The 22,265-nt window shown below is 46.6% G+C and overlaps 1 protein-coding gene across 1 annotated transcript in view; it reads left to right on the forward strand.

Annotated features, from left to right (window-relative positions):
- Positions 1–701: 701 nt before the first annotated feature.
- LOC106590617 (beta-1,4-mannosyl-glycoprotein 4-beta-N-acetylglucosaminyltransferase) overlaps positions 702–22,265 on the forward strand; it is a 73,598-nt gene continuing 52,034 nt past the window's right edge. The window contains exon 1 of the mRNA XM_014181747.3: positions 702–1,647. The gene's annotated coding sequence lies outside the window, so the exon portion shown is untranslated. The remainder of the gene's footprint in view (positions 1,648–22,265) is intronic.

The following is a 22,265-nucleotide window of genomic DNA, read 5'->3' on the forward strand; positions in this document are numbered from 1 at the left end:
TCAAGGGAAACAAGCTCTCTCTGTCGCGCTCTCTTTCTCTTTAAACAGCAAAATAGGCTATTACTTTACAATGTCCCGACTCAGTCATCGGCAACGGTCTAATTTGCAGTGCCGTTGTGGATTCAAGACATGAATTTAAACATAGTTAAAACCCCGATTTACAACCAATCCTCAAAACAGGCTGACTGCACAGACAATTCCACCATTATATTGTAGGCCTATTGTATTAAAACGGATATGGTGGATACTACGAGGGCGTTCCTTGCTACGGGGGGGGGGGGGGGTGTCAGTGAAACAAGATGTGTGTTTACATTGTGTTTACATTGCAACGGTACCATTATTTTATACCGCTACATTGGCGCAGAGAGAGAAGGAGTGTGTTGGCCTGATGTGCGTCAAAACATCGTATCACGACAGTGGAGGAATGACACATTTTGAATACCTACATTATGGCGCTCCGCCATCGCTCTCTCTACAATTTCGCCTTTATTTCGCCCCCACGAGCACCCCTTGTCGTCCACTCAATTCAAAGTGCTTTACCTGCCTGGGATACATATGTTTACATTGCCAAAGCAAGCTAAATATACAATACACATATTTTCCTTTATTCTCTTTCACCCGCTCGGTCCTGTGATAAGCAAACCCAAGCACGGGGAGGAGCTGCCGTCTCGTGCGGCCCCCATCCCTTTCTCCCCTGCTACTAATTTCACCCACCAGAGAGAAAGAGAGAAATGAAAAGTAAGGACACGGGGGAAAGAGAGACGGGTGTGTTGCTTGTCCTCTTCATATGAGCGGAAAGGCGTCATATTCCGTGCAGCTCGAGATCTGTTGTTGGCCGGGGCTCACACGAGAGAGAGAGAGAGAGAGAGCGAGAGAGAGAGAGAAGGAAGAGGGGCTGCTTTACAGATAACGGAACAGTGAAAGGAGAAAGCGCTAGCGACGAGTCATAAACACGTCAAAATCGGTGTAAAACCGGGTAAGATAACAGCGCGGGTCCTGTTTCCCTCATCATTTCGATTCGAGCCAACTGGGATCGGGATGGATATATCTTCTTCTGCACCATTTGTCAGATCTCCCGCTAGAGAGGACCGTGCCTCACGCGCAGCAGCAGCACCACCACCGAAATCGTTTTTTCTTCTCGGATGCTCCCATTAGATACAGAACAACGGTAGATATCGGTTAGTGGCTAGTATTCGAATGCGGCGCGCACTGCCCGGGATAACGGTAGATTGAACCTGCTGGCTGCCATCGACTGAACAAACGGAGACGTACCAACGGGACCACGGGATTCGTGGTCGTTCAGCTATCCCAGGCACTGCAGCCTAGCAGGCAGCCCCCTTCGTCGCAAGATACAGGGAGAAACCGTAGGATACTAGCCTACACTCTCTCCCTGATGCAAAACACCGCCGCAGCGCAGCGTCGAGAAACTATGCAGCTGTTTGATAAGATACATATGTAACGGGGGAATTACGGGAGACCCTGGCTGGGTTCTCTGTCTGATCTGCGCACCCAGGCTGATAACGGAGGCTCTGGTAACGGGATTGGAATGGCATAGATTGCTTTTTTTCAACACGGTGACCGACGAACAGAACGGATACATATCTGACATGATTATCTGCATCTAGAGACCTCAAACACAGGCGATGGGTAAGGAAAGCCTTTCCTTTTCTTGTGGGGAAATATAGAGGGGAATATCGGCCAGTGACGTGCATTTTCAAAGACCCCTGGTCTGTCATAATGCACTTGTATGACTGCAATGTAGATGGGTGTCTGTGTGTGTGTGTGTGTGTTGGTGTTTTCACGACAACTGGGAACTTTGAAAAATAGGTTAAATCATGACATCCGTTATCTTTAGGTCAATTCTGAGTTGGATGACCGTTCAAAACGAGTCGGAGCTCGTTTTTTCCCCCGAGTTCCCAGTTGTCTGGAACGCACTTGAGTCGGAAGCCGAAGATTTCCGAGTTCCCAGTTGTTTTGAACGCGGCATGTGTATCCTATATGTAGGCCAAGTTGGGGGTAAGGCCAAGATATAGGGACATGATATTGGTGATGAATTTGATGATGATGAATATTGTTATAATAATCTATTAGCCTATGGTCTTAGCAACCACAACCAAAATAAGTACGATCTGAATGCAAGCTGGTTCAGAATTGTATTCTCTGTCCATTCCCCCAAAAAATATTAGCGTGCGATTATGATCTTGAATATTAGGTGACGTTCCAGAATTCAGATTATTCTTTACTTCTTGAGAGCTGACATGACAAGACAGTCGTATCCCGAGAAAGCCCTATTAGGTTTTGTTTTTGGTTGTTATCGTGTCTGCAGATGCAGAATTACATTCACTTCACTTGCTACAGTAGAGATGCAGTGTTACATTCTGCAGTGATAGAAACATCCAATTCAGACCATGTTGTTTGGTTTATACACTTAGAAAAAAGGTGTTATCCAGAACCTTAAAGGGCTATTCGGCTATCCTCATAGGAGAACCTTTTGAATCCTTTTTGGTTCCATGTAAAATCATTTTGGCTTCAATGTAGAACACCTAAAAGGGTTCTACCTCGAACCCAAAAGGGTTGTGCCGGAACCAAAAAGGTTCTCCTATGGGGACATGAGAAGAACCCTTTTGGAACCCTTTTTTTCTAAGAGTGTAGGCCTGTGCAGTGAATGCAGATGTAGGGCCTAGAGAATAACAGACTGTCAAGTCCCATTATAACAGCCTACCTAAACCAGCAGTAGTAAAGGGCTTCAGGAAGCAGTTGTCCCTTCAGATATAGCATAGATCTGATCTAGGATCAGCTTATCCTCACCAACCCTGACCTTTACCATTATGAGACTAATCATAATAATCCATTAGAAGCTCATGTGGGGGAAAACCTTGTACCTACACATTTTACAAGCATTTCGCTACACCCACAATAACATCTGCTAAATATGTGTATGTGACCAAAAACATTTGATTTGATTGTGTGCGTGTGTGTGTGTGTGTGTGTGTGTGTGTGTGTGTGTGTGTGTGAGAGAGAGAGAGAGAGAAGACAGTTACAGACATACACAATTTGGTCGGCATGCCTAAGGCCTTGTTGTTTCTTCATATTGCTAGAGGGATGTCTAAGGATGGAGTGACGATTGGTTGATCCATCTCCATTTACTTTGCGGCTAGCCCGGGAGTTGTGTTAGTTGTCGGAATGGGTGTGTGGGTATGTTCCCTGGGTGTGTGGGTATGTGTGTGTGTCGCTGTGTGTGGGTTGCACTTGCTCATGTGAAACAACTCACAAAATCATTTCTCAAGGGGTGTATCTTAATAGTCAATTGCAGCTTCCTCATCTTCATCTGATATCAAGATGATGGCTGTGTTCCTCGTTCAAGCTAACATGACTGGGTCTGTGAATACATCAGTTTAGGTGAAGGAAAGGAGACAAGGAGAGGAAGTAAACCAGGACTATAGAGATACACCCCTTGGGAACGGTTCCCTGACTGAGGCTGAGGTATCTGAAGAATCCAAATTAGTTGTGAGTTATGCGTTGTGAACTAGTGGTCGCTGGGTGGTGCGTGTGTGTGTGTGTGTGTGTGTGTGTGTGTGTGTGTGTGTGTGTGTGTGTGTGTGTGTGTGTGTGTGTGTGTGTGGTGTGTGTGTGTGTGTGTGTGTGTGTGTGTGTGTGTGTGTGTGTGTCTGTGGGTCTCTGTGGGTCTGTGTGTGTGTTGCACATCTGGAAATTATGTGGAAATTGAGCAAGTTGAGGTGACTAAACTGCTTGGAGTAACCCTGGATTGTAAACTGTCATGGTAAAAACATTGATACAACAGTAGCTGGCGCTGACAGATAGGGTAGCCCTGCTTCTAGCTCCTAGGCAACTTTGCAGTATTTCGTTTTTTTATATGTTATTTCTTACAATATTAACCCAGAATTTTTTTGTGTTATTACATAGAGCCGGGAAGAACTTTTGGATATCAGAGCGGCAAAATTTGAGAAAAACACTAGCGAAGTTCTATCAACACATTGAGTGTGGTACTCGCGCTGCTAAAACACTCGACCACTGCTTCTCAAACTTCCAGGATACCTACGAGGCCCTCCCCCGCCCTACCTTCTGCAAATCTGGTCACGACTCTATTTTGCTACCTCCTTTCTTATAGGCAGAAACTCAAACAGAAAGTACCCTGGTCTGACCAATCGGAATCCATGCTTCAACATTGTTTTGATCACGCAGACTGGGATATGTTCCGGGTAGCCTCCGAGAATAACATTGACGAATACACTGATACGGCGACTGAGTTTATCAGGAAGTGTATAGGAGATGTTCTACCCACTGTGACTATTAAAACCTACCCTAACCAGAAACCGTGGATAGATGCCAGCAAACCCAGCGCATTTAACCATGGCAAGGCGACTGGGAATATGGACGAATACAAACAGTGTAGTTATTCCCTCCGTAAGGCAATCAAACAAACAAAACGTCAGTATAGAGACAAAGTGGAGTCGCAATTCAACAGCTCAGACACAAGACGTATGTGGCAGGGTCTACAGACAATCACGGACAACAAAGGATAACACAGTGCCACCGACGCGGCCCACTACCAAGGACTGTGGGCTCTCCTTTTCCGTGGCCGACGCGAGTAAGACATTTAAGCGTGTTAACCTTCAAAAGGCTGCCGGCCCAGACGGCATCCCTAGCCGTATCCTCAGAGCATGCACAGACCAGTTGGCTGGAGTGTTTATGGAAATATTCAATCTCATCCTATCCCAGTCTGCTGTCCCCACATGCTTCAAGATGGCCACCATTGTTCCTGTACCCAAGAAATCAAAGGTAACTGAGCTAAATGACTATCGCCCCATAGCACTCACTTCTGTCATCATGAAGTGCTTTGAGAGACTAGTCAAGGATCATATCACCTCTACCTTACCTGACACCCTAGACCCGCTTCAATTTGCTTACCTCCCCAATAGATCCACAGATGATGCAATTGCACTGCACACTGCCCTATCCCATCTGGACAAGAGGAATACCTATGAAGAATGCTGTTATAGCTCAGCATTCAACACCATAGTACCCTCCAAACTCATCATTAAGCTTGGGGCCCTGGGTCTGAACCCCGCCCTGTGCAACTGGGTCCTGGACTTCCTGACGGGCCGCCCCCAGGTGGTGAAGGTAAGAAACAATACCTCCACTTCGCTGATCCTCAACACAGGGGGCCCACAAGGGTGTGTGCTCAGCCCCCTCCTGTACTCCCTGTTCACCCATGTCTGTGTGGCCACGCATGCCTCCAACTCAATCATCAAGTCTGCAGATGACACAACAGTAGTAGGCCTGATTACCAACAATGATGAGACAGCCTGCAGGGAGGAGGTGAGGGCCCTGGGAGTGTGGTTCCAGGAAAACAACCTCTCACTCAACGCCAAGAAAACAAAGGAGCTGATCGTGGACTTCAGGAAGCCGCAGAGGGAGCACCCCCCTATCCACATCGAAGGGACCGCAGTGGAGAAGGTGGAAAGCTTCAAGTTCTTCAGTGTACACATCACTGACAAACTAAAATGGTCCACCCACACAGACAGTGTTGTGAAGAAGGCGCAACAGCGCCTCTTCAACCTCAGGAGGCTGAAGAAATGTGTCTTGGCACCTAAAACCATCACAAACTTTTACAGATGCACAATTGAGAGCATCCTGTCGGGCTGTATCACCTCCTGCAACCGCAGGGCTCTCCAGAGGGTGGCTCTCCAGAGAGTGGTGCTTCACCGAGGGCAAACTACCTGCCCTCCGGGACACCTACACCACCCGATGTCACAGGAAGGCCAAAAAGATCATCAAGGACAACAACCACCCGAGCCACTGCCTGTTCACCCCGCTATCATTTAGAAGGCGAGGTCAGTACAGGTGCATCAAAGCTGGGACCGAGAGACTGAAAAACAGCTTCTATCTCAAGGCCATCAGACTGTTAAACAGCCATCACTAACACAGAGAGGCTGCTGCCCTATATACATAGACGTGAAATCCCTGGCCACTTTAATAATGGAACACTGGTCACTTTAATAATGTTTACATATTTTGCCTTACTCATCTCATATGTATATACTGTATTCTATTCTATTCTACTGTATCTTAGTCTATGCCGCTCCGACATTGTTCGCCCAAATATTTATATATTCTTAATTCCATTCCTTTACTTAGATTTGTGTGTATTGGGTATATGTTGTGAAATTGTTAGTTATTACTTGTTAGATATTACTGCACTGTCGGAGCTAGAAACACAAGCGTTAAAGCTAAACCCGCAATAACATCTGCTAAACACATGTATGTGACCAATAAGATTTGATTTGATTGAAGATGGAGAGAAGTCTGTCCATAATAAATCGCTGCTCTGCCTTAACAGCACTATCAACAAGGCAGGTCCTACAGGCCCTAGTTTTGTCTCACTTGGACTACTGTTAAGTCGTGTGGTCAGGTGCCACAAAGAGGGAACTCTATTCCACATCAAGTAACTGATGCAAGCAGTAAAATTAGATTTAAAAAACAGATAAAATACACCTTATGGAACAGCGGGGACTGTGAAGCGACACAAACATAGGCACAGACACATGCATACACACACAAGATAACATACGCACTGTACACACACGTACACATGGATTATGTGTTGTGTATATGTGGTAGTGGAGAAGGCTCCTGAGGGCACACACTTAGTGTGTTGTGAATGTATTGTAATGTTTGACATTGTTTTTTAAATGTATTTTTTTTAAAACTTTATTTAACTAGGCAAGTCAGTTAAGAACAAATTCTGATTCACGATGACGGCCTACCAAAAGGCAAAAGGCCTCCTGTAGGGACGGGGACCTGGGATTAAACATTAAAAATAAACACAATGTAAATATAGGACAAAACACACGTCACGACAAGAGAGACAACACTACATAAAGAGAGACCTAAGACAACAACATAGCAAGGTAGCAACACATGACAACACAGCATGGTAGCAACACAACATAACAACAACATGGTAGCAACACAACATGGTAACAGCACAAAACATGGTACAAACATTATTGGGCACATTCCATGATTGAGTCTTTGAATGAAAAGATTGAGATAAAACTGTCCAGTTTGAGTGTTTGTTGCAGCTCGTTCCAGTCGCTAGCTGCAGCGAACTGAAAAGAGGAGCGACCCAGGGATGTGTGTGCTTTGGGGACCTTTAACAGAATGTGACTGGCAGAACGGGTGTTGTATGTGGAGGATGAGGGCTGCAGTAGATATCTCAGATAGGGGGGAGTGAGGCCTAAGAGGGGTTTATAAAGAAGCATCAATCAGTGGGTCTTACAGAGATGACCAGTTTACAGAGGAGTATAGAGTGCAGTGATGTGTCCTATAAGGAGCATTGGTGGCAAATCTGATGGCCGAATGGTAAAGAACATCTAGCCACTCGAGAGCACCCTTCCCTGCCGATCTATAAATTATGTCTCCGTAATCTAGCATGGGTAGGATGGTCGTCTGAATCAGGGTTAGTTTGGCAGCTGGAGTGAAACAGGAGCGTTTACGATAGAGGAAACCAAGTCTAGATTTAACTTTAGCCTGCAGCTTTGATATGTGCTGAGAGAAGGACAGTGCACCGTCTAGCCATACTCCTAAGTACTTGTATGAGGTGACTACCTCAAGCTCTAAACCCTCAGAGGTAGTAATAACACCTGTAGGAAGAGGGGTATTCTTCTTACCAAATCACATGACCTTTGCTTTGGAGGTGTTCAGAACAAGGTTAAGGGTAGAGAAAGCTTCTTGGACACTAAGAAAGCTTTGTTGTAGACCATTTAACACAAAATCCGGGGAGGGGCCAGCTGAGTATAAGACTGTATCATCTGCATATAAATGGATGAGAGAGCTTCCTACTGCCTAAGCTATGTTGTTGATGTAAATTGAGAAGAGCGTGGGGCCTAGGATCGAGCCTTGGGATACTCCCTTGGTGACAGGCAGTGACTGAGACAGCAGGTTTTCTGACTTTATACACTGCACCCTTTGAGAGAAGCGGTTAGCAAACCAGGCCAAAGACCCCTCCGAGACACCAATACATCTTAACCGGCCCTCAAGAATGGAATCGTCTGCCGCAGGTATTCCCAAACTGCCATCGTGGGTACTCCAAATAAAAATGCCATTCACATTTAAGTTTTTCTTTTCACTCTTGAGCAGACATTTACAAACAAAACATGCCAATTTGAAAAATAAGCCACAGGAGTGTTTTGAGCGAGAATTAAGATGACTTTTGAGTAGTAAGAAATGTATTAAAGCAACAGATACAATTAATAAGAATGGGCTAAAAACGTTTTATATGGTGAGTTACCGAGTGGCTAGGACAGGCAAGCCCCATACTATTGTGGAGGACTTCATTCTTTCTGCTGCCGTGGATATGGCTGGGACAATGCTGGGGGAAAAGCCCCAAAAACTATACAGACAATGCCTTCATCAAACAACACTGTTTCACGACGCATCACTGACATGGCAGGAGATGTTTTGAAACAATTACTGCTTCGCATACAAGCCAGTGAATTATATGCGTTGCAGCTGGATGAGTCAACAGACGTGGCGGGCCTGGCACAGCTCCTGGTATATGCCCGTTACATTTATGGGGGGTCAATTAAGGAAGACATCTTCTGCAAACCACTGGAAACCAGAACAACAAGAGAGGATATTTTTTAAGTACTGGACAGCTTTGTGGCATCAAATGGACTTTGGTGGTCAAGATATGTTGGTAGCTGTACTGATGGCGCAAAAGCCATGACAGGGAGACATAGTCCAGTGGTAACGTGTGCAAGCAGTTGCTCTCGATGCTACTTGGGTACACTGCAGCATCCACCAAGAGGCTCTTGCTGCCAAAGGAATGCTTGACAGCTTGAAAAACATTTTGGACACTACAGTGAAAATGGTTAACTTTGTTTAAAGCAAGGCCCCTGAACTCTTGTGTATTTTCTGCACTATGCAATGATATGGGCAGCGACAATGTAACGCTTTTACAACATACAGAAAGAAGTGCGCTGGTTATCAAGGGGCAAAGTATTGATTCGTTTTTTTTAAATTGAGAGACGAGCTTAAAGTTTTCTTTACTGACCATAATTTTCACTTGTCTGACCGCTTGCACGAGGACGAGTTTCTCACACGACTGGCCTATCTAGGTGATGTTTTTCCTCGCCTGAATGATCTGAATCTACGATAACAGGGACTCTCCGCAACTATATTCAATGTGCTGGACAAAACTGAGGCTACGATTAAGAAGTTGGAGCTCTTCAATGTCTGCATTAACAAGGACAACACACAGGTCTTTCCATCATTGTCTCTTTTGTTTGTGTGCAAATGAACTCAAGCTTACGGACAATGTCAAATTTGATATAGCGAAGCACCTGAGTGAGTTGGGTGCGCAATTACGCAGGTACTTTCCCGAAATGGACGACACAAACAACTGGATTCGTTATTCCTTTCATGCCCTGCCTCCAGTCCACGTACCGATATCTGAACAAGAGAAATTGCAACAAGCAGTTCTGTGAAAATGGAATTTAATCATAAGCCTCTACCAGATTTCTGGATTGGGCTGTGCTCAGAGTGTACTGCCTTGGAAAATCACGCTGTTAAGACACTGATGCCCTTTGTAACCACGTACATATGTGAGAGTGGATTCTCGGCCCTCACTAGCATGAAAACTAAATACAGGCACAGACTGTATATCCTTTCAAGCACACCCTTCTCATTAACCTGTGGTGAGTTATTCACAATTTTCAATTAACAAATAAAGTTTTATATGTAAGATGGCTAAATAAAGATCTAAATGATTGATTATGATTATATTATTATTTGTGCCCTTGTCCTATAAGAGCTCTTTGTCACTTCCCATGAGCCAGGTTGTGACAAACTCACACTCATTCTTATGTTTAATAAATGTATCGTATAGTGTGTGTGTGGCAGGCTTACAATGATGGCAAAAAAACGACATTTGAGAGTGCGCTGACCCTGGTGCTAGAGGGGGTACGCAGCTGGAGGTTGAATGTTTGAAGGGGTAGGCAGCTGGAGGTTGAATGTTTGAAGGGGTAGGCAGCTGGAGGTTGAATGTTTGAAGGGGTAGGCAGCTGGAGGTTGAATGTTTGAAGGGGTAGGCAGCTGGAGGTTGAATGTTTGAAGGGGTAGGCAGCTGGAGGTTGAATGTTTGAAGGGGTAGGCAGCTGGAGGTTGAATGTTTGAAGGGGTAGGCAGCTGGAGGTTGAATGTTTGAAGGGGTACGGGACTACAAAAAGTTTGGGAACCACTGGTCTACCGTATCAAAAGCTTTGGCCACGTCAATGAAAATAGCAGCACAGCATCGCTTTATAACTGCCTTAATGTTGCTGGACCCCAGGAAGAGTAGCTGCTGATGGGCATACATAGTAAATACAAATACACACTCAGTCGTTTCTCAAGGGTCTATCTCACTTTCAAAATGTATCCTTTCCTCCTAACATCATTGAACACGATTGGGTCTGTAAATTCAATGCAGAGACTAGTCTTTTCACATCGATGTAGATCATCAAGGAGAGGAGATGAGGAGACAAGGAGAGGAAGCAAACAAAGACTATTGAGATACACCCCTTGGGAACGGTTCACTAACTGAGGCGGAGGTATCTGATGTAGCCTGGTTGGTTGGTTCGCTCTGAAGGTCTGCCAACGATCCAGCGGCAGTGCTGACACTGAAGACCACAGCTGTTGCACCACAGTAGAGAAAGGGGAGAGTGTGTGTGTGTGTGTCACTCCACAAGAATAGTAAACAAACACAAATTTGACCAACTGGGGACATTTTGTTAGTCCCCATGAGGTTAAATGCTATTTCTAGGGGTATAGGGTTAAGGTTAGAATTAGTGGGGTTAGTTTTAGGGTTATGTTTAGGGTTAGGAGCTAGGGTTAGGTTTAGGGTTTGGGTTAGGAGCTAGGGTTAGGTTTAGGGTTATGGTTAGGAGCTAAGGTTAGGGTTAGGGTTAGGAGCTAGGGTTAGGTTTAGGGTTATGGTTAGGAGCTAAGGTTAGGGTTAGGAGCTAGGGTTAGGTTTAGGGTTATGGTTAGGAGCTAGGGTTAGGTTTAGGGTTATGTTAGGAGCTAGGGTTAGGGTTAGGTTTAGGGTTATGGTTAGGAGCTAAGGTTAGGGTTAGGAGCTAGGGTTAGGTTCAGGGTTAGGAGCTAGGGTTAGGTTTAGGGTTATGGTTAGGAGCTAAGGTTAGGGTTAGTGTTAGGAGCTAGGGTTAGGTTTAGGGTTATGGTTAGGAGCTAGGGTTAGGTTTAGGGTTATGGTTAGGAGCTAAGGTTAGGGTTAGGAGCTAGGGTTAGGTTTAGGGTTATGGTTAGGAGCTAAGGTTAGGGTTAGGAGCTAGGGTTAGGTTTAGGGTTATGGTTAGGAGCTAGGGTTAGGTTTAGGGTTATGTTAGGAGCTAGGGTTAGGGTTAGGTTTAGGGTTATGGTTAGGAGCTAAGGTTAGGGTTAGGAGCTAGGGTTAGGTTCAGGGTTAGGAGCTAGGGTTAGGTTTAGGGTTATGGTTAGGAGCTAAGGTTAGGGTTAGGGTTAGGAGCTAGGGTTAGGTTTAGGGTTATGGTTAGGAGCTAGGGTTAGGTTTAGGGTTATGGTTAGGAGCTAAGGTTAGGGTTAGGAGCTAGGGTTAGGTTTAGGGTTATGGTTAGGAGCTAGGGTTAGGTTTAGGGTTATGTTAGGAGCTAGGGTTAGGGTTAGGTTTAGGGTTATGGTTAGGAGCTAAGGTTAGGGTTAGGAGCTAGGGTTAGGTTCAGGGTTAGGAGCTAGGTTTAGGGTTAGGAGCTAGGATTAGGTTTAGGGTTAGGTTTAAGGTTAGGGTTAGGTTTAGGGTTAGGAGCTAGGGTTAGGGTTAGGAGCTAGGGTTAGGTTTAGGGTTAGGTTTAAGGTTAGGTTTTTGGGTAAAGGGTTAGGGTTAGGGTTTTGGGTTAGCTGTCCAAGACTGTGTGTGTATGTGTGTGTGTCCTAAGAGAGAGGAGGACTAGGTTCTCGGTGCTCACCCAGTCTAAATGAGGCTCTGGCACAGCGTTGCTTAGTTGGTGGCCTTGTTTGACCTTCGCTTCCACTGAAAGCCGAAAACAGGAAATGCAAATGTGACAGAGAGTGGGGGGGGGGGGGGCAACACGTTCTCTGATATCATAACAGTAGAGCCATTTGACAGTAAAACCTTCTCTGATGGCATAACAGTAGAGCCATTTGACAGGAAAGCCTTCTCTGATGGCATAACCATAGAGCCATTTGACAGGAAAGCCTTCTCTGATGGCATAACCATAGAGCCATTTGACTTGACACTCAACAAATAGAATGAAGGAAATCAGAGAGAATATGGAGAGAGCAAGTATCAAGGGAAACAAGAGAGAGTTAGAGAGAGGGGGGATAAGCGATAAAGAGAGGATGAAAGAGAGGTAGAAAGAAAAAGTGAAAGCGAAAGAGAGAAAGGGTGAGAGAGATCAGAAAGAGAGAGAGGGGGAGAGAGAGATCATATTAGTTTATAAATATCTCGTCTCGCAGAGTACCATCTTTTTGAATAACTGGGCTCTGGTGGACTCGCACTGCAGATTGGTGTCTGAATACACCCTCTCCTTCTCTTATTCTCTCCTTCTCTCCTTCTCTGCCTCCCTGTCTTCCTCTCCGACCCCCTTTCCTCCTCCACTCTTTTTCTCCCTCATCTTCTCGTCCCTTCCTGTCTCTCTCTCTTCACCCCTCCTGCCTCTCTCTCTTCACCCCACCTGCCTCTCTCTCTTCACCTGCCCTGCCTCTCTCTCTTCACCCCCCCAGCCTCTCTCTCTTCACCCGCCCTGCTCTCTCTCTCTTCACCTGCCCTGCCTCTCTCTTCACCTGCCCTGCTTCTCTCTCTTCCCCCCTCCTGCCTCTCTCTTCATCCCTCCTGCCTCTCTCTCTTCATCCCTCCTGCCTCTCTCTCTTCATCCCTCCTGCCTCTCTCTCTTCCCCACTCTTGCCTCTCTCTCTTCATCCCTCCTGCGTCTCTCTCTTCCCCACTCTTGCCTCTCTCACTCCACCCCTCCTCCCCTCTTGATAAGGATCAGATTCTATCCCTTTCTCTAACACACCTCTCTCTCTCTCTCCCTCCTCCTTTCTTCCCCTCCTTCCTGTATTCCTCTTTTCACCCTCTTTCTATCACTCCTTCAACAGCTGTGTCCTCCTGTAATCACCACTGGCTCTAAAATAGACCATGAGTAGCCAGCCAAACTACAGGCGACTTCACATTAAACCATTTATCAACCATGTGTGAAAGATCTCTCCTCAATCCTCACCTTAGCCATTAGACTGGAAAAACACCAAACAGTATCTAGAAGACTTGGAGCCACTTCATGCTATTCACACACACACACACACACACACACACACACACACACACACACACACACACACACACACACACACACACACACACACACACACACACACACACACACACACATATCCACACACGTATACACACACGTATACACACACACAAACACACATGGACAAGCGTACCAATCTCCCTCTGCCAACACAATCCCTGGATCCTCTGCCTGGAATGACTACAGAGAAGAAGGGGGATACGAGGGAGGGAGAGAGAGGAAAAGAGAGATCTGAGCATGTGTTTTCGTCCACTCTAATCCACAGGGGTTGAATTCTCCATCCTCTTTAGCAAGCACACACACGCACGCACACACTCACACACACACACACACACACACACACAATGTTTGACAGCTGGATTGCACGTTTAAATTCATGCCACGCTGGGCCCTCTACCAAGATGAAGTGTGTGGTAAAGTAGGTTCTTGAAATGTTCAGATCAATTCATTTGGTCATAGATAGGTAATGCAGCTGTCTTGGTAGAGCAGAGCAGCACGTGGTTCCCTGGAAGCAGGTCCGTGCACAGACCACTCACAGACTCGTTGAGCAATTATTACAAGAAGAGGGGAAAACTGCCAAATATTTAGCAAAACTATTTTGAACTGGAATAAATGCTGTGTTATCACCAACACAATTCATTTATTGCTGCTGTCATGTATCCCATTCATTTTCAAACTTTTTGACCCGCGACCCCCAAAAAGGGGGGGGGGGGGGGTGCGAACATGCGGCACAATCGCTGGGCAAATGTAGCCTGTCATTACAGACATACACGATGATGCATTTTCAAAAACGCAAGATAGCCTACGGAAGAAACCGCGTTTTACACCTGCATTTGGAGCTGAAAGTAATTCATGTTAGCAGCCAATAAGTAGGGATGTATATCACCAGAGAGTAGGGGTTGCAGGTTCGCCATCACTTTGAAGGGCAGCCTACCTGAGGAGTGCTCATTGCCAGCCAGGTGGAGGGCAGCCTGCCTGAGGAGTGCTCGTTGCCAGCCAGGTGGAGGGCAGCCTGCCTGAGGAGTGCTCGTTGCCAGCCAGGTGGAGGGCAGCCTACCTGAGGAGTGCTCGTTGCCAGCCAGGTGGAGGGCAGCCTACCTGAGGAGTGCTCGTTGCCAGCCAGGTGGAGGGCAGCCTGCCTGAGGAGTGCTCGTTGCCAGCCAGGTGGAGGGCAGCCTGCCTGAGGAGTGCTCGTTGCCAGCCAGGTGGAGGGCAGCCTGCCTGAGGAGTGCTCGTTGCCAGCCAGGTGGAGGGCAGCCTACCTGAGGAGTGCTCGTTGCCAGCCAGGTGGAGGGCAGCCTACCTGAGGAGTGCTCGTTGCCAGCCAGGTGGAGGGCAGCCTACCTGAGGAGTGCTCGTTGCCAGCCAGGTGGAGGGCAGCCTACCTGAGGAGTGCTTGTTGCCAGCCAGGTGGAGGGCAGCCTGCCTGAGGAGTGCTCGTTGCCAGCCAGGTGGAGGGCAGCCTGCCTGAGGAGTGCTTGTTGCCAGCCAGGTGGAGGGCAGCCTGCCTGAGGAGTGCTCGTTGCCAGCCAGGTGGAGGGCAGCCTACCTGAGGAGTGCTCGTTGCCAGCCAGGTGGAGGGCAGCCTGCCTGAGGAGTGCTCGTTGCCAGCCAGGTGGAGGGCAGCCTACCTGAGGAGTGCTCGTTGCCAGCCAGGTGGAGGGCAGCCTGCCTGAGGAGTGCTCGTTGCCAGCCAGGTGGAGGGCAGCCTACCTGAGGAGTGCTCGTTGCCAGCCAGGTGGAGGGCAGCCTACCTGAGGAGTGCTCGTTGCCAGCCAGGTGGAGGGCAGCCTACCTGAGGAGTGCTCGTTGCCAGCCAGGTGGAGGGCAGCCTACCTGAGGAGTGCTCGTTGCCAGCCAGGTGGAGGGCAGCCTACCTGAGGAGTGCTCGTTGCCAGCCAGGTGGAGGGCAGCCTACCTGAGGAGTGCTCGTTGCCAGCCAGGTGGAGGGCAGCCTACCTGAGGAGTGCTCGTTGCCAGCCAGGTGGAGGGCAGCCTACCTGAGGAGTGCTCGTTGCCAGCCAGGTGGAGGGCAGCCTACCTGAGGAGTGCTCGTTGCCAGCCAGGTGGAGGGCAGCCTACCTGAGGAGTGCTCGTTGCCAGCCAGGTGGAGGGCAGCCTACCTGAGGAGTGCTCGTTGCCAGCCAGGTGGAGGGCAGCCTGCCTGAGGAGTGCTCGTTGCCAGCCAGGTGGCCCTGTTCTTCCTCACAAATATCGGAATCCATTTCCCAGAATATTTCATCTTCATCTCGTAGTATTGAAGGTAGTGTGATGTTACAGGCTGCTTATCTTTAGACATGTAGCAAAAAGCCAAACTAGGCCTTTCTGATATATTAAAATGATCAATCAAATCGCCAGGTACGCTATAATTGTTCTGGCAGTAGGAGTCAGTAGTAGATCGCTAAATGGTATTTAATATGGATAATATAAATGTAGGCCTAATCTGTTTTTTCCAGGCAAAACTTGAGGAAATGAATCAAGTTATTTCTGGTCACTAGTCTGGATATGCCAGATTTGCGTGCCAAAGCTGATGACTGGTCATTGGTCAACAATCAAGACACTCACGTTTTTGGTTCTGAATATATACCAGGCGGTGTCAGAAGAAGGCCCCAAAAAATTGTCAAAGACTCCAGTCACCCAAGTCATAGACTGTTCTCTCTACTATCACACGGCAAGCGGTACTGGAGCGCCAAGTCTAGGTCCAAGAGGCTTCTTAACAGCTTCTACCCCCAAGCCATAAGACTGCTGAAACATGAATCAAATGGCCACCCAGACTATTTACATTGATATCCCCCCCATTGGTTTTATACTGCTGCTACTTGCTGTTTATTATTCATGCATAGTCACTTTACCCCTACCTACATGTACAAATGACCTCAACTAACCTGTATAGGGGGTTGTGCGGGGTCATTGATTCAGTACCGGTACCCCCTGTATGTATATAGCCTCGTTATTGTTATGTAATCTTCTTGTGTTACTTGATTAGATTTTTTTACTTTAGTTTACTTAGTAAATATTTTCTTAACTCTATTTCATGAACTGCATTGTTGGTTAAGGGCATGTTTGGCTATTTTCTATCCTCCACTTTATTAAATAACTGTATGGGTAGGTGGTGTTTTTAGCTTAGCATTAACCATAAAGAGTATCGCTCTTCCTCTGCCAGACATGGAGACATAGCTGCCAGAGTTCAAGAGTGGCTTGTGTGGTGTTTACAATTTTTACAAGAATGTGAGGCCATCTATGAAAGCCCAAACAGAGATCAGCCTGTCTGTGTGTGTGTGACCTCAGAGCGAGGTCCTGGGTGCTCCCTCTTTCTAAATAAGGCTCTGACACTGTGCTGTCCTTGTCAGGGGGCCAAGCATAGTTTACCAGGCCACACACACACACACACACACACCACACACACACACACACACACACACACACACACACACACACACACACACACACACACACACACACACACACACACACACACACACACACACACACACACACAGTGGGCTAAAATAGAATCCACCACCTCTCTGTCTGGCAAACACTCTGACAGCTCTCTCTCTCTCTCTCTCTCTCTCTCTCTCTCTCTCTCTCTCTCTCTACTGCTTCTCTCTCTACTGCTTCTCTCTCTTCCCCTTACCCCCCCCCCCCCCCTCCATCTCTCTCTGTCCTTTGTATTCCAGCCCAGTGTCACCTTACAGCCCTGTCCTACAGTGCCCCCTCCCTCATAACTCACCTGCTGGGGAGTAGAATGGCTCTGACCTGTGGCTGACCCTCAATATGTGTTTATGGAGACAGCAAGGCCGGAACATACCATTTGAGTGGGGCCAGAGGGGTGTTATGTGAAGTTGATACAGTGTACAGTAATGAAGGGTGGTTGACTGCATTGAGGTTAATAAGGAGAATTAAGAGAGAAGGGCAGTGGGACTTTGCAGGTGTAAAATCTTATTGCTATGTTATGAAGCAGAGGATATTAACTGATGAAGTGCTTACTTGCTTCTGACGTCTCAATGTGCCGCATGATGACCGGAACCCTCTGTTGTTCATGACAGCTGGAAGCCTCCTCCGTTCTGACGATGTTATGAAGTAGGGGATATTTACTGTGTGACCGTCACACTCGCACGTCACACAGATAACACACTCCTACCAACACACATAAACAACACTCTCACACCTCCCAAGACAATTCACAGCCATACACACACAAAAAAGAGAATGAGAACTTGATGAGAGAGAGATGAAGAGAAAAAGAGAGAGATAAAGAGAGAGAGTTGAAGAGAGAGAGAGAGAGAGAGATGGAGAGAGAGATTTCTTGTTAGAGTGTGCATCTGCTGTTCTATTTTGTCTGCCAACCAGCCGTCTGTCTCGGTGCTACTGTAGTTATGACTGGACCAACCAGCCGTCTGTCTCAGTGCTACTGTAGTTATGACTGGACCAACCAGCCGTCTGTCTCAGTGCTACTGTAGTTATGACTGGACCAACCAGCCGTCTGTCTCAGTGCTACTGTAGTTATGACTGGACCAACCAGCCGTCTGTCTCAGTGCTACTGTAGTTATGACTGGACCAACCAGCCGTCTGTCTCAGTGCTACTGTAGTTATGACTGGACCAACCAGCCGTCTGTCTCAGTGCTACTGTAGTTATGACTGGACCAACCAGCCGTCTGTCTCAGTGCTACTGTAGTTATGACTGGACCAACCAGCCGTCTGTCTCAGTGCTACTGTAGTTATGACTGGACCAACCAGCCGTCTGTCTCAGTGCTACTGTAGTTATGACTGGACCAACCAGTCGTCTGTCTCAGTGCTACTGTAGTTATGACTGGACCAACCAGCCGTCTGTCTCTGCTACTGTAGTTATGACTGGACCAACCAGCCGTCTGTCTCAGTGCTACTGTAGTTATGACTGGACCAACCAGCCGTCTGTCTCAGTGCTACTGTAGTTATGACTGGACCAACCAGCCGTCTGTCTCTGCTACTGTAGTTATGACTGGACCAACCAGCCGTCTGTCTCAGTGCTACTGTAGTTATGACTGGACCAACCAGCCGTCTGTCTCTGCTACTGTAGTTATGACTGGACCAACCAGCCGTCTGTCTCAGTGCTACTGTAGTTATGACTGGACCAACCAGTCGTCTGTCTCAGTGCTACTGTAGTTATGACTGGACCAACCAGCCGTCTGTCTCTGCTACTGTAGTTATGACTGGACCAACCAGCCGTCTGTCTCAGTGCTACTGTAGTTATGACTGGACCAACCAGCCATCTGTCTCAGTGCTACTGTAGTTATGACTGGACCAACCAGCCGTCTGTCTCAGTGCTACTGTAGTTATGACTGGACCAACCAGCCGTCTGTCTCAGTGCTACTGTAGTTATGACTGGACCAACCAGCCGTCTGTCTCTGCTACTGTAGTTATGACTGGACCAACCAGCCGTCTGTCTCAGTGCTACTGTAGTTATGACTGGACCAACCAGTCGTCTGTCTCAGTGCTACTGTAGTTATGACTGGACCAACCAGCCGTCTGTCTCAGTGCTACTGTAGTTATGACTGGACCAACCAGCCGTCTGTCTCAGTGCTACTGTAGTTATGACTGGACCAACCAGCCGTCTGTCTCTGCTACTGTAGTTATGACTGGACCAACCAGCCGTCTGTCTCAGTGCTACTGTAGTTATGACTGGACCAACCAGCCGTCTGTCTCAGTGCTACTGTAGTTATGACTGGACCAACCAGCCGTCTGTCTCAGTGCTACTGTAGTTATGACTGGACCAACCAGCCGTCTGTCTCTGCTACTGTAGTTATGACTGGACCAACCAGCCGTCTGTCTCAGTGCTACTGTAGTTATGACTGGACCAACCAGTCGTCTGTCTCAGTGCTACTGTAGTTATGACTGGACCAACCAGCCGTCTGTCTCTGGTACTGTAGTTATGACTGGACCAACCAGTCGTCTGTCTCAGTGCTACTGTAGTTATGACTGGACCAACCAGCCGTCTGTCTCTGCTACTGTAGTTATGACTGGACCAACCAGCCGTCTGTCTCTGCTACTGTAGTTATGACTGGACCAACCAGCCGTCTGTCTCAGTGCTACTGTAGTTATGACTGGACCAACCAGCCGTCTGTCTCAGTGCTACTGTAGTTATGACTGGACCAACCAGTCGTCTGTCTCAGTGCTACTGTAGTTATGACTGGACCAACCAGCCGTCTGTCTCAGTGCTACTGTAGTTATGACTGGACCAACCAGCCGTCTGTCTCAGTGCTACTGTAGTTATGACTGGACCAACCAGTCGTCTGTCTCAGTGCTACTGTAGTTATGACTGGATAAACAGATGAAGGGGAGAGAGAACGAGGGAATGGGAGGGGAGGAGGAGAAACATCATTTTCATCAGGATTATCGTCACATCTGTGGAAAAAGCCCCGGGCTGTGTCCCAAATGCACCCTATTCCCTATAGTGCACTGTGGGCCCAAGTCAACAGTGATAGAGTGCCATTTGGGACACAGCCCAGTGTTTATAGATTCTGTGGGCTGAGAACCAGAGGTGGTTCTCCTTTGACTCGCTCTAGCCAGGAAATGTAGGTAGGGCCGCCGCCCCCTCTCTCTGATGAATCATGTATTCGTCTCCGCCGTTCCTCCCACCTGATTACATTGTTTGTTAGCAGTGTGTTTTCCCACTTGTGTGTGTGTTTTCGCACCACAGACGAGAGGGAGTTCGAGTGTGTGTGTGTGTGTGTGTGTGTGTGTGTGTGTGTGTGTGTGTGTGTGTGTGTGTGTGTGTGTGTGTGTGTGTGTGTGTGTGTGTGTGTGTGTGTGTGTGTGTGTTTCACAGCAGGCGAGAGAATGACAGAAATCTACTGCTATTAACCAGGAAATGTCTTGTTTGTTTATTAATAAACACGTTAGAGAAGATAGCTGCAGCATGTAGCATATGTGTTTTCGTTTTTTTTGTACAATATATTTATTGCCATTTCTTTTTTTACAATTTAACATTCATCAAAATGTGACACAGATAATGCCCCGTTATTCCTTCCACCTACACAAAACACCATGCTACATGGGGGCACATCGTGCAAAAGCCTTCCCTCCCCAACACAGGAACACCCCCCTCCCTCCCCTCTACCGGTATTAGCTTCACTGATTAACAACAAAAAAAGAAACAGAATGACATACACATTCCATGCTAGAAAATACATTATTCAACACAAAAACAAATAATAATAATACATTAATGAATGAAGTAGTAATGAGACAGCTAAGGTGACGTCTCTAGAACCTGCTGAAAGTCCCCCCAGACATCACTACATTCAAAGGGTTTATTACGTCAATTGTATGTTATTCTTTCAGATGGAATATAGGAAGATAGTTCTTTTAGCCACATCTGCTTGCTTGGCGGAGTGTCACTCTTCCATATAATAGCTGTGCATTTATTGGCTGCAATGACTGCCAATTTAATGAATCTGGTTTTGCTACCAATATTAACTGCTAGAGCAGAATCATCTCCAAGAAGAATAAGGGAAGGATCTAGTGGTACCATCATATTAGTGACCTGTGATAAGATCTGAATAATGTCCTTCCAATGATTGCTTAGTTCAGGGCAGGACAAAAACATATGCATAAGTGTGCCCACTCCCGCTTTACACCTTGGGCAAAAATGTGGAATATTTAGAATTGATCTTATACAGTCTCTCTGGTGTAAAGTAGACCCTATGTAAAATATTGAATTGCATCAACTTGTGCCTTGTGTTTAATGAAAGACTCTGAGCATCTAAAAAGAACTTTCCCCATTTCTCATCCTCAAAAATGAGACCAAAGTCATCATGCCACTTCATGCAAGCTTTCAGAGGTTCTTCATTCCGTCAGAGCTTGAAGACCAGAGTACATGGAGGAAATGAAACCTTTTACCCCTTTCCTTTCCAGCCACAGTTTATCAGTTCTAGGTTTACTCATGGGCTGAATCTTACCTCCCTGCTGAGTGGCAATGTAATGCCTAACCTGTAGGTACTTGAAGAAATGCGCTTGAGGTAACTGAAAATGAGATGCCAGTTGTTGAAAGGATAGTAGTTCACCTTCTCTATAGAGATTACCAAATGTTTTAATTCCTTTGTTGAACCAAGAAAATGTAATACCATCTCTCAGGGCTTTGGGTAAGATGGGGTTATTATAGAAAGGTGTTTGTTCATATATAGATCTAAGCCCTTCTGTTTGTTTACAGACTTCAATCCATATATTTAAAGTGTTTTTAATGAAAGGGTTGTTTATGAGACCTAGCAAAGCTTTAGGTGGGCTAATATAAGGTATAGATGCCAATGTAGCAGGGGTCAGACACTCCTCTATCTGTCTCCAAGAGGGTGAACTTGTTGTATCTTGCCATACCCACACAGCCTTTAACTGAGATGCCCAGTAATACAACAGGAAGTCAGGTTGAGTGAGTCCTCCTTCTGAGTATGGTTTTCATAAAGTAGTGAGTTTCACTCTGGGGGGTTTCCCTTTCCACAGAAATGAAGAGACCTTCCTATTAAGTTGTTTGAAAAAAACTTTGGGAATAGGAAAGGGCAAGGTTTGAAAAAGGTACAAGAATTTTGGTAATATATTCATCTTTACACAATTGACCCGCCCAATAAGAGAAATTGGTAAATCCCGCCATCTATCCAATTCTTCCCCAACCTTTTTGAGAAGTGGAGTATAGTTCAGTTGATATGTCTTAATCATTTCAGAGGGAATTTGCAATCCAAGATATGTTGGTCTAAGATTAGGTTTTGCATAGCTGCCCTGTTAAAAGGCATACTTATACTCTTCGATAGGTTTATTTTATATCCTGAAAAGATCCCTTATTCTTTCAGGATGTCAACTAATTCTCGGAGTGAAATTTCTGGTTTAGTGAGGTAAAGTAAAATGTCATCGGCATATAGC

The sequence above is a fragment of the Salmo salar genome, chromosome 02 (assembly GCF_965601325.2).
Source record: "Salmo salar chromosome 02, fSalSal1, whole genome shotgun sequence".
NCBI lineage: Eukaryota > Metazoa > Chordata > Actinopteri > Salmoniformes > Salmonidae > Salmo > Salmo salar.